Below are 12185 nucleotides of genomic sequence, written 5' to 3'. Positions count from 1 at the left end.
GCTCCCACCGCCGGAAGTTCAGGTTGTGGGACTTCCGGTGCCCTGGCCTGTCCGCTGGCCCGGCCTCCCGGCCCTTGAGCCGCTGGGTTCCGTGCTCCGTAGGAGGGCCTGGCTGGGCGCCTCTACACACGGCGCCGGGTGTTTGGGGCAAGGGACAGCGGCCCCTACCCATGGCCTCGGCCGCAGGCCCTCAGGGAAGGCACTTCGGCTTCTGCGGAAGGGGGCCCTCCAGCCCTCCTGAGGGGGACCCTGTACCTCTGTGGTTGGGGGAGCCTTAAATAGCACAGGGCGCTGTCAGAGAAAAGCCGGAGCTGGACAGTTTAACTGCTGAAAGTTTTCAGGATGTGCACGTAAGAAAACGCACAAACCTGCAGAGAATTCTATAAGCGTTCATTTGAGCCAAACTGATGACAGCTGCCGGGGAGCAAGGTCTCATAGGCTCCGGAGAGACAGTTTGCAGTTTCTTTTATGAATTTGAAATGAAGGCGCGAACTAAGGAAGCTGACATGCAGGTGGGAGGGAGCCCGGTGGGGACGGGACGAGGGGCGTTTAGATGACGCGCTCGCTTGTCTCGGAGCTGTGTGAGCCTGGATGCACAGGAAGGTGGGCAGGGTTGCTTAAGGCAGAGGTAAACCTTTTACTAAAGTCGGATGCCCGGGGGACGTGACTGCCCACCATGACCGGCTCAGTTAGCAATTCATGATAGAATCACCCTGTGAAGTTACTTTCCCTAGGAACCCTTTTTCCTGCACAAGGACTATTGCACTAGGGCACGAGAGACCTCGGTATAGAACGATCTCAATCCCAGCTACAACGTGGGCCAGTGGGAATCCACAGCTGAGGAGCAGGGAGGGGTCAGTGGGCTGGAAGTTGCTAAGAGAAAACAGCAGGGGTGGGGGGAGTCTAGCTGAACCAGCCTAGCAGTGGTCTTGCTGAAGGCAGGCTAAGGTGATCAGACCACCAGGGAGGTGGGGGAGGCTAGTCAGATAAGGAGGAAGGGAGAGTCTTGCTAAAATTGGAAAATGCAGAGACAACACAGAGTCCAAAAGTAGAGGCCTAGTTGAACTAGAGGTCAGGGGAGTCTCAGTAGAGTCCGGTCTAGGAGAGAATTTTTGTCAAAGCGCTCTGCCCTGAAGTAACACAGAGCCCTTTAACCGCCCAGTTGGTGCTGGGGACTCTGCACCCCCAAGCCCATCTGGGATGTCCTTTTGTGCCCAAGACAATAACAAGAACAGCTAACGTTTATTTGGTACTTAGTATGTGCGAGACGTTGTTGTAAGAGCTTTATATATAGTAACCCATTTAATTTTAACCCCATTAAGTAGGAACACTATTGTTCCATTTTATAGACAGGATGTTCAGGTTCTGAGAACTTGCCCAAGGTTGCAAAGCTGATAGGCCTGGATATGAGCTGCAAACCTTTACCCTAATTACTGGTCTCATGTCACATATGCCCAAGTAAAGGGGAAGAGGAGAGAACAGTGCTGCCCCTGTAGCAGGATGATTTCTGGTTCTCCCCAGGACCCCTGAGAGCACCTCCATCCCCCACCAATGCTCATCCTCCTCCAAACTGGAAGTGTTATTGGCAGGGTTGGGAGGGGGTCTTGTGCTAACCACAGCAATCTGAGCCTTGAGAGTCTTCCTCGGGGGTTAACATCCCTTTGAAACCCCACACTCACGACTTTCTGTCCAGCCTCATCAAGGCGCACCCCCCCAGCCCAGCCTGACCACACCGCATACCCCTTAGGGAGCCTTGGCCACCATTTACTCCTTTTTCTAGTAACTTAACTCCTTACAAAACCCAATCAAATCCAATGAGGCATGCTCCTGCTAAAATGATTTCTGGTGGCCTAAAATAAAAGGCATGTATACAAAACATGGTGAAAACAGACACGAAAATCAAGAGGTAACTTGTTTTTGAGCTTTTTTGCAGCCAGTTCACAGAGGGAAAGATTCTGAGTTTCATGGTTCCAATAACACAAAAAGAAGAAAGCATATAATTTCTCAGGGAGTCCAAGTTTTTGTTGGTTCTAAATTTAAACACATCCACCCCCACACATTCAAAAATCAAATTGCCAATGTATTGCTTTGCTGTGTGGAACCTTCAAAAGGTTCATTCATTTTTATTTACTTACTGTGCGTTCTCTTTCTATAGATAAATAGACACAAGCAATCTGGTGCCCCCCCAATACCAACTCTGAAATGACCTATCACCTTTATAAAAGAGATACTGAAGAACAAAGTGGGCGATGTTTGGATGACACTTAAGCAAATACGTAAGTGCTTTCATTTTACTTTTTTTGGTGTAGATCTTTGCTAAAGACTGAGCAGGAAGGAAGCGAGAGGCAGGAAGGCTGTCCTGGCCTGGGCGGTGGCGGTGGCGGTGGCGGTGGCGGTGGCGGTACAGGGGCTGGCTTCCTGGGGACCTCCTGGGTATGCGGGCAGAACGCATCACTCAGAACTGTGGAACAGCTCACTGCCTGCTATAGACTGTTCTCCAGCGCAAGGTAGTCATTGGACTGGAAAGATCCCTACGTGAATTCACTTAAAAAGGAAATCAGGTTGTAACGGTGTCAATAGTGGGGAAAGAGAATTTGAGAATTCATCTTGAAAAATAAAAAAGGGGAAAAGATCTTGAATTTGTCTTATATTCAAGGACTTTTAGGTTATGAATGCAATTATATGCTAACTTGTAGAACCAACAAAGAATTAATCAAGTGTCAATTTGGCAGGGTCATAATTTTCCAACAAACTGATAGCTCAACACATTCTGCGTCACTGTGAGTCCCTGGCCCCACACATAGGAGTGATTTTGCTGAAACGTATGACGATGCCATCAACCTTCCCAAGAGCCTCCCTTAATCCTTTGCTATTCAGCTCACTTCTTGTTGAAGTGCCATCCTGTCAGCAGCCTTGTCAGTTTCCGTGTTCTCAGTTGCACACCTTTCCAGCACTCCAGGTCCCCCGACAGCTGCCATGGCTTTGGGCTCCATCTGAACATCCCCCAGTCAGACAGTTATGGGTGGCCTAAATCTTTCGTTTTTCTTGAGGTTGACAGTTTGACTTTGCAGTTGATTTGCACTGGACTCCACAGCGTCACAGTGTGACTTGCAGGCCTTCCAATGTTGGGTATGCGCGTGTGAGATTCTGAATCTACCCCCAATGGAGGTTTGAGCAGAGCCCCATGTGTAAACAATCAGTTCATTAGTGCAACGGCGTTGCGACGATTTCTGTTTTCCTGTGCAGCCTCATGACTGCAGGCACTCAGGTAATGGAAACTTCAGCAGTAGGGACCGACAGGGTGTGACAGTCTTGGAATGGGTCAGAATTCCACCTTCACAATCAACCTCTTTGGACGTCACTTTGCACTTTTGCGTAACTTGCCCAGTCACCCTTGGTCTCCCAGCTTTGTTGGGGATGACTATTGCGCCTGCCTGATGGCCGAGGTGCCCACGTGCAGCAGGTCACCAGGCTTCTATGAGTGTAGCTGTCACATTTGTTACTGGCCAGCTGTTCTCCCACCCTTCAGTAAGGGTGCCAGCCGGGGGACAGCTGGGCGCATGTCAAACTCCGGGATTAGGACGGAGTCACACTCAAGGCGCCGCTCGCTGCCTTGGCCTGTGGCCTGGGTGTCCGGCCTCGCAGGACGCTCTGTGCAGGGCCTGCCTGAGTCACGGTCTTGCAGACACAACCCGCTCGCCGGTGTCTGTGAGATGCAGTAGGAGGTGGAACCGTATATAAGTGATTATCATGCTCACGTCCTTTATCGGGCTCTGAGAGGAGCTGGTAGCAGACAGTGGGAGGTGACATTTATGGTACAGGCCTGAGACATGGGCCTTAGATATGGATATTTTCTTATATTTGGGTTACAGAGTGAGGGAAGATGTACCACTAGGGTTTTTTCAAGTGTGGGTGGCAGACACCCTGTGAAACCATCTCATGCCCGAAAGGGTGGTAGGTGGGCTCTCACTGCTGAAGAGACCAGAGACTCACACAGCTTCTCCCCATCTCTTCACTCTGCAGTCGTCGTGTTGGCTCCCTTCTCACAGAGCTGTCCCTGTGTTGTGGTAAAATCACCAGCTTCTACACCTCAGTAGCTTTTCTCTCCCAGTTCTCCCAGTAAAAGTGCCAGGATTGAGTCTCTGGAGAACAGCCTGGTTCATGAGCCTGACCTTGAATCAGTCACTGTGGCCAGGAGATGGGATCCATGTGTTGGCCAGTTCTGGGTCACATGCCCAGCCCTGGATAATGAGTATTTAAAACATAAGTTAATGTGAAAGCAACTTCCCCTGCATTGGGAGTTAAAGCATACTTCTAAATAACGTACGTCGAAGAAGAAATCATAAATGGAAGTTATAAAGTACTTAGAAGTCCCCGCCCTTCCCTCCCTCCAGCCCCTGGAAACCACCCATCTACTTCCTGTCTCTGGACGTGCCGTTCTGGACATTTCCTGTAAGTGTACGCACACGGTGTGGCTGTGTGTCTGGCTTCTCTCACTTTGCATCGTGAGGTTCATCTGTGTCATTTCTTTTGGAGGAACCGATTCTTGTATGTTGAATAATTGGGAGGATTAAATGACATCTCATTTGCAGAAGGGCTGAATTTAGGGCCTGACACATGCAGGGTGTTTAATAGTTTCCCTCTTTCCATGGGTCGTTGAAATCCAGGGGCGATACCACATAAGAGGCCCTCACGGGATCAGTGGCTCCAAGCTCTCCACACACCGGCGTCTGCAAGGAGCAGAAGAACCAGCAGTGGCAGTGTTAGCCAGTCTGCATGGCCCCCAGTTCCCCTCGGCTGGTCTGGTAAATATCGCAGCAGCCTCTGACTCTCATTCAGGCTGTGAGGTCGTAATGCCACAGTCCTGTCTCTGGAGAAAGGCTGGGACATACAGAAGCCGATCGTGCCATATAGGACGTCAGTCTGTAAGTGGCACGAAAAGCTGCCACGGCAGCAGGAGGCCGAGGCCAACCTTATGTCTGTACATCTTTCCCACTGAGGACAGAGACCTTGTGCCCTGGGGACCCCCGTGTTCACCGCAGCCTCATCGCTGCCCTTTATTTGCCGCCGTGGGTGTGACTGAATCTGGTGGCAGGGCTGCCTGCCTGCAGAGCTGCTTATATGGCACAGTGTCCCCAACACAGTGGTCACAAAGACCCTGGAATAAATAGCAGCGCAGAAATAGAAACAGTTTTAATCGGGTGCTCCATAACACAGGCTGACCTTAGCAGCACCCAGTTATCTGGGAAAAGATAGCGAATGATTTTTTCCGAATGAGGAATGTCTAAGTTGAGGGAGGGGGTAGGATATAAGAAAACATTTGCCACTGAGGTTTTTGGAGAAAAAGAAATTAAAGGCAACCAGTTGAAGATCACATATATTTTATTACAAAAACAAAACTCCAGTTTATGTGAAATTCAAATTTTTCCCAAGGGAAATTAACAAATACCGTTAAAGCTGAGTCTAGTTTGTAAGGAGCAGTTCATCCAGAAAGGGAACCAACCCTCTTCCCCGGGAGCATTTCAAGATTGCTTCTGAGATGCCTGCAGTGCAGGGGCAGAAGTGAAAACAGCCTTTTCCTGTGGAGGCCGGTGGTGTTCCCTGTTGGCTGTGGGGGATTCAGCCCGGCCTGGCGAGGTCTGTGTGGCCGGGGGGTGGTTGGAGGTATATGTTGATGGGAGTATTTTCACTTACCATCACAGAGTAAACACAAAGAAAATGCCGTTTTGAACCAATGCCATCATGGCCCAGAATTGACACTTTGGTGTGTCACTCTGCTTTCTGCCGAACTGAGTCAAACCTGAACGTGACACTCTCGTCCCAGCGCAAGGCTTGCCGCTCTCATCAGAAGCATTGAACGCTGCCCAACACTCACGTCTCCTGCTATTCGGTTAGTTCTTTAATAAGTGAGACCTTAACCCATTCACAATTTCCAAAAGCCTTTCTTTCAGTATCTTAAGAAATGATTTCCCAGGGAGGAAGCCATCTTGTCGTTGCCCTATGTGGAGCCGGCGCAAAGCTGCAGGTCCACATGGAGGCCCGCTGTGCTTCATTCACCCTGTTTGCTCTGACAGGGGGAGGACGGAGGCAGCATTGCACATCCTGGGGCCACGCCGACGTCTGTTCAGCTGCATTGTGCTGAGCAAGGGCTCAGGGTGGGGGGAGGATGGGCTGGGAGGAAGCAGGCCCTCTCCTGGGCTCGGATGCCACCTTGCTGCCGACCTTGGACAACCCCTCGCGGCCTGGGCCTCCCGTTCGTTCATTGGTCGTTTGTCGTTTGTCGAATGGCCCGTGGGTGCCTCCAATCTACTCCCGAGCTCCTGCACTGGGAGGGGGTGCAGCTGTGGAGGGGTTCCTTCCTTTGGAGGAATTGCGACCAGGCGGTCATCTGGGTCAAGGACTCAGGACAGAGGGGTCACATTTGGGGGCTGGACTCAGAGTTTTGGAGGCTTTCCCAAATCCGAACATCTACAGTTCTGTACGTCATGGTTGAGCTGAAAACCGCAGTGAGATACTATTAACTCCTATGAGAATGTTCCAAAAAAACACTAAAACAGACCCAGCAACACCAAGTGTTGGCCAGAGCTGGGAGCAGCGGGAGCATCCTGTGGGGCTGGTGGGAATGCAGGTGGCACAGGCACTTGGAAAAGCAGCTTCTGCGATTCTTAACCAAGGTAAACACCCAGCAACCCCATTCCTAGGTATCGCCCCAGGAGAAATGAAAGTTTGCTTTTTATAAGAACCTGGACGTGAGTGTTTATAGTGGCCTTCTCTGTGGTGGCCCCAAACTGGACAGAACCCTGATGTTTTCACAGGTGAAAGGACGCCGACCCTCACAGCCTTGTGCAGGGGGGGGCACTTCTCTAAGCTACTGGTGACGCGCACGCCTGGATCTCGGTGCAAGCGGCTGGCGCAAGTGGCTGCTGCTGCACGAGCTGCTTCATGGTGTAGGGACAGGTGAGTGGCTGGGCGACGGCAGGCCTGACTGCAGACAGGGCGAGGGGACTTCTTGGGGGAGGGCACCTCCGTATCATGATTGGGGTGGTGTTACATGATGTACGTATTTGTCCACATTCTTAGAACTGTTCGTCATGAGTGAACTGTGGCGTATGTAAATAAAAAACAGTGAATGAATAATTCAAACAAACAACAACAGATGTAATTGATGGAAAAACCCACCTCCAACCCAGGCTCTCGCTTTACATGAAGGCCCTTCGCACCCAGCGGGTGGGAGCCTCAGTGTTGTGAGCATGAAAACAACAGTGACGTGAGGATGTGGAGAAACTGAAACCTTGTGCACTGCAAGGAGGAATGTAAAAGGGTGCGTCTGCTGTGGTAAATAGTATGGTGGCTTTAAGTTTACATGAAATTAGAAAACTCCAGCAGAGAATTATGCTATGATCCAGCAGTTCCTTCTGGGTCTATACCGAAAGGAATGAAAGCAGGGACCTGAAGAGGTGCTTGCACACCCACCTTCGTGGCAGTGCTGTTCCCAGCAGCCAACGGGGAAGCAGTGGAGGGATGGATGACACACGGGGACCCGTACCGATATATTCAGACTTAAAAAGGAAGGAAAGTCATGCTGAGTGAAATCAGCCATCCACAGAAGGACACACACCGCATGATCCCGCGGACAGGACCTAGAGAGTCAGATTCACCGAGACAGGAAGCAGGACGTGGTGAGGAGCTGCGGGCAGGGGATGGTGAGGGAGTGTTTCATGGGGACAGTGTCAGTTGGGGAAGATGGAAAGTTCTGGAGAACGGTGGTGACGACTGCACTACAGTGTGAATGTGCTTACTGCCACTGAGCTGTACATTTAAAAATGGTAACGATGGTAAATTTTCTGTGTATTTTACCACAGAATAGCTCGGTGAAGACGCTCGTAGTGGCCAAATATAGGACAATTTGAGCATCAGAATAAATGATAGTAACAGATGGAAACAAACCTGGGCCTTCCGAGGCCCACTGTCACCCCAAACCCAGCAGCATGGTCATCCGTTGTGCACGGCCAGGCCATGAATTCTCGGTGTTCTGCTGTGCCCACAAGCCCTGGACACACACAGGCTCCTCAAACCCATTTTTCACTTCCTGCCACCAAGAAAAAGCATGCCTGTCCCCTCTCTCCTGTGTGGGGAAAGGGTGGGCAGAGATTGGGACTTGTGTGTGGCACTGGAAAGCTTACAGGAAGAAGCTCCTCCTTTTGCTCACTGCTGAACACCTGTGTTGGGCACCTCCCCCGGGCCAGGCTCCACGTGTGTGCTTGGAGTCCCGAGGGCCTGGTCCTGCAGCCCAGGGAGAGGCAGACACAGACAAGGCATTACAGGTGCAATGTGCATGCCTGTAATACCCCAGAACACAAAGGGGTTTAAAATGTGCAGTCAGCTCCTTCCACAGCAGGTGCTGCCAGGGGCCTGCCCAGACGGTCACCCTCTACCCCTCAGCGCACACAGGTCTGCTTTCCACTGCCTCATCGCATTGCTGGGGCTTTCTCTGAAGGTGCTGAAGTCACCACCCATCCATCTACTATCCAGCCATCCATTCATCCATCACTATCCATCCATCCATCATCCACCTACCTGTCTATCCGCCATCCATCACCATCTATCCTCCATCCATCCACCCATCTATCCTCCATCCATCCATCCATCCATCCATCCATCCATCCTTCATCCGTCCATCCATCCATCCATCCATCCATCCATCCTTCATCCGTCCATCCATCCATCCATCCATCCATCCATCCATCCATCCATCCTTCATCCGTCCATCCATCCATCCATCCATCCATCCACCCACCCACCCATCCACCCATCCACCATCCACAGAGAGTTGTGTGAGCCGCTGGTCTCTCAGCTGTGTGAGCCCATCTGTTCTCCTTTTGGGCATAGGATGGTTTCACATGGGTGTCTGTCATCAGGAAAGAAACATTAGCTTGGTCTTTCACTCAGTGAACGTTTTCTGCTAAAAGCGGGTCTGGGCCTCCCCCCAGAGGTGAGATGATGAGCAGGTAGCTGCAGGGCAGGGCAGAGTCAGGTGAGGACAGGAATAATCCGCCTCCAACAGATGGAACAGGCAGGGGTTTCAGAGAGGGTTGAAAGGAAGGAGAAAAACTCCTCTAGGAAAACAGCTGTGAAAAAGGAGACAGACCTGTAAGCAGAGTTCTGGAAACACAGACCCACTGCCTGGTGAAAGAGCCAATCATTACTGTGTGTCCCAGAGGCCGTTTTGGGCAGGTGGGGTTGTAGAATTAAGTGGGGCTTTCAGTTTCATTTTTACACATCTATGTACTGTTTATATTTTTTATAGCTAGAAACCTTTATGATCAGAAAGAAAGAAAAGGGGAAAGCAGGAAACCTGCGACCTTGTAGCCAGGGGGTCCTGCACTGTGTGGGAGCACCCACAGCCCTCGGGTGATCTGAGTGGGGATCTGAGCTGGGTCTTGGCAGGGAAATCACCGGGGCTGCTCCAAAGGCCGCAGGGGCCCCCCCACCCCCAGGGAGAGCTGGGCGGGGAGCGCCTGTGCTACTAACGAGCCCCTCTGGGGGGCAGCAGAGCCCACGGCACACGCTCTCTGCAGGTGACAGCAGGGATGAGGAAGGGGGGGGCCCAGTGTGGGCGGAGGAACCCAGGTGTCCTGTCTTCCTTACTTGGGGGAAGAGGGCTCTCCCTTCCCTCAGGGCTCCCCCTTCCCTCAGGCCTCCCCACCTGGTCCTTGGCTAGGGCTGGCTCGCTGGTCTGCCCAGGAGGGCAGCCGCCAATTCTCTCTTGCTCTGTCTCTTTTCTCTGTCTCTCTCCTCGGGGTGTCTCCCTCCCCCATCCAAACAGTCACCTAATGACAAAGCTCTTTGTCCTGCTGAGGTGTTGACATCTGTGATTTATGTCACAGACATGCTGAGGGCCAGACCCTGTGCTGGGCACAGCAGGGGTGGCATGGAGTCACAGCCAGGCTGCATCCTCCAGGGAGACGGCCAGGCACCCACAGGCCACACGCAGGATTACAGGTCAGACCCCAGCGTGAGCAGGCCAGTCAGAGCCAGGAAATAGAAGCTGGACTATGTGGTCAAGGCCACAGTGGGAACGCCGGCTGCTCCCGCCCCCTGGCGCCTGTGCACAGCGCTGCTGGGATGTAGGGTGCCTGTATCTTTGAGACCCCGCTTCTGGTTCTTTTGGAATGTACCTGGCTGTCTGCTGCCACGTTGCGGCCGCTGCTCTCATGGGCACATCCTCTGCTGTACCGCTCTTCCTCCTGGCTCCTGCCTCTGCACAGAGGGCCAGAAACACACCTGCAGCCAGCAGCCGTTCTGCTTTGCGGTGGCAGACAGCTGCGTGCCCTTTGTTCTGAAACGTGCAGTGGTGGTGGATGTGTGATGGCAGCTGGGAAGAGACTGGCCTCGTGGGGTGGGGGAGGCGTGGAAATACCCAGCCTGCACCACTGCGGGGTGGGGCCCCTCAGGGCTCCTCCACCCTCCAACTGAGTGGGGAGACTAGCCCCTGCATGAGGCCCGGCACAGACAGGACCTTAGAAAGCAGGCCCCTCCGGGGGTGGCCGGGTCTAAGTACAGGTGGCTGTGAGGGTCGCATGGTGTCTGCCGCCCACACTTGCCTGTGTCCCTGGCAATCAGGCTTGGCTCCATCACAGGCACCGGCACTGCATGCAAGGGCCACCTGCATCTTCTCTCCTGCATGTGAAAGGGTGTCTCCCTGCCCCCGTCAGGCCCATGCCATGCCTCGGTTTCCTCTGCAGCCCCCGGGCCGTGGCCCCAAAGACTGCACTGGGAGCTAAGTGGCCCGAAACCAGGGAAAGAACATTTGCGTAAACTCGTTAAACCCAATGAACCCTCCCGCCCAGTGAGCCCATCCGCGCTGGGCTTGTAATCTCGTTGGGCTGCGGGATAATTTGTTTAGCTGTGCTGATCAGCTGAAGGTTAATTCAATTGGACTTGGGTTATTTATTTGTGCCCGGATTTGCTAAGTGTCACTGGAGGTACATGAGGTCTTCATTATGACGGTGAGATGGCTTCATTAGGGTGACGGCCACTCCTGCTGGACCCTCCTCCTCCATCCCTCTCCCAGCACCTGGGCGCTCCTGCCCAGGAGGGGATGGCTGCCCGCAGTCGGGGTCCTAGGGTTTCCCAGATGGATGTGTGGCTGGAGCAGGATTCCCTGCAGAGGTGTGCCCTGGTCATCCCCCCACCCCCTAGTCTCTCCGGACACTGTGAAGGCTTTCTGGGCCCCACCCTGGGGCCCCCTCCCTCACATCCTGCATTGGTCACTCAGCGGGTACCAGGTGTGGAGCTACACTCTCCACACTGTCTCAGTTACAAGGCCTCTGACGTGGGCTCGTCTGGTCCCTGTTTGTGGATGAGAAACCGGAGGCCTGCTGAGGCAGACCTCTGAGCCTGGATGCTTTACCCCACACTGTGGCGTTGCAGCCACACTGAGCGCCCATCAGCCCCACTCATATGCGATGACACAACGTTCTGACAGTATCAAAACCATCACGTTCTCATGTTGCCTTGAAGTCTCTCATCTCCAGGGCTGAGCCCTGAGCCTGGAGACCCCAGGGTGGGAAGGAGGGAGGATCTCACGCAGAACAGACACGTGAGTAGTCTGCCTGGGGCTCATAGGAAGGGAAAAACGGGGGACAACCAGGGCCTGTGAGGAAAGAATTTCTCAATTCCTTTAGCTCCCATTTAACACTTCAGGGGTCCGGCTAGTTATGTCCTGGAGTCTCAACCCGGACGTGGTGCAGCAAAAGGGAGTCTGGTCCGGGTGCTGGGGAAAGGCCAGCAGGTGGAGGAGGGGAGAAGCCAGCGCCCCTGCCCCTTTCACAGCTGGGGTCAGGTCCAAGGGGCTCTGGAAGCATCTGTCTGCATGTGGGGACATGTGCAAATGTTGGAAGGGTAGGGCTGGGTCCCCAGGCAGCATGGAGACTGAAGGCTCCTCTGCCCTGCCCTCTCCCAGCGTGACTGGGTGAAGGGCCTGCGGGAAGCAGCCAGGGACATGGCGGGCAGCCTGGGCTCAGTGCCTTGAGCCCCACAGAGAGGACACGAGTCCCCGGGAGGCTGGCTGATCAGCAGATGCGGCTCTCAGGGATGAGGAGGCCACCGTTTGGGAGGACACTGTGACTGAGGGCCAGTGGCCTTGGGAGAGGACGTCCTTGTGAGTGTGGCAGCTGGAGGAC

General features: G+C 53.3%; 1 long non-coding RNA gene across 4 annotated transcripts; it reads left to right on the top strand.

Annotated features, from left to right (window-relative positions):
- Positions 1 to 36: 36 nt before the first annotated feature.
- On the top strand, positions 37 to 8643 carry LOC109455735 (uncharacterized). Of its 4 annotated transcripts, none has more exons than XR_012489943.2 (5): positions 116 to 350; positions 2156 to 2276; positions 4395 to 4452; positions 4668 to 4805; positions 5703 to 8643. It is a non-coding gene; the product is annotated as an uncharacterized LOC109455735 (long non-coding RNA). The 4 variants fall into 4 exon arrangements; XR_016021415.1 differs by having other exon boundaries at positions 4668 to 5890; positions 6816 to 8643; XR_012489941.2 differs by having other exon boundaries at positions 37 to 350; positions 4668 to 8643.
- Positions 8644 to 12185: the final 3542 nt, after the last annotated feature.

Source organism: Rhinolophus sinicus, chromosome 5 (assembly GCF_057876585.1).
Source record: "Rhinolophus sinicus isolate RSI-liver-muscle chromosome 5, RSI-T2T, whole genome shotgun sequence".
Taxonomy (NCBI): domain Eukaryota; kingdom Metazoa; phylum Chordata; class Mammalia; order Chiroptera; family Rhinolophidae; genus Rhinolophus; species Rhinolophus sinicus.
Note: the sequence above shows the minus strand (reverse complement) of the source record. Positions and strands in the feature narration are given on the sequence as shown.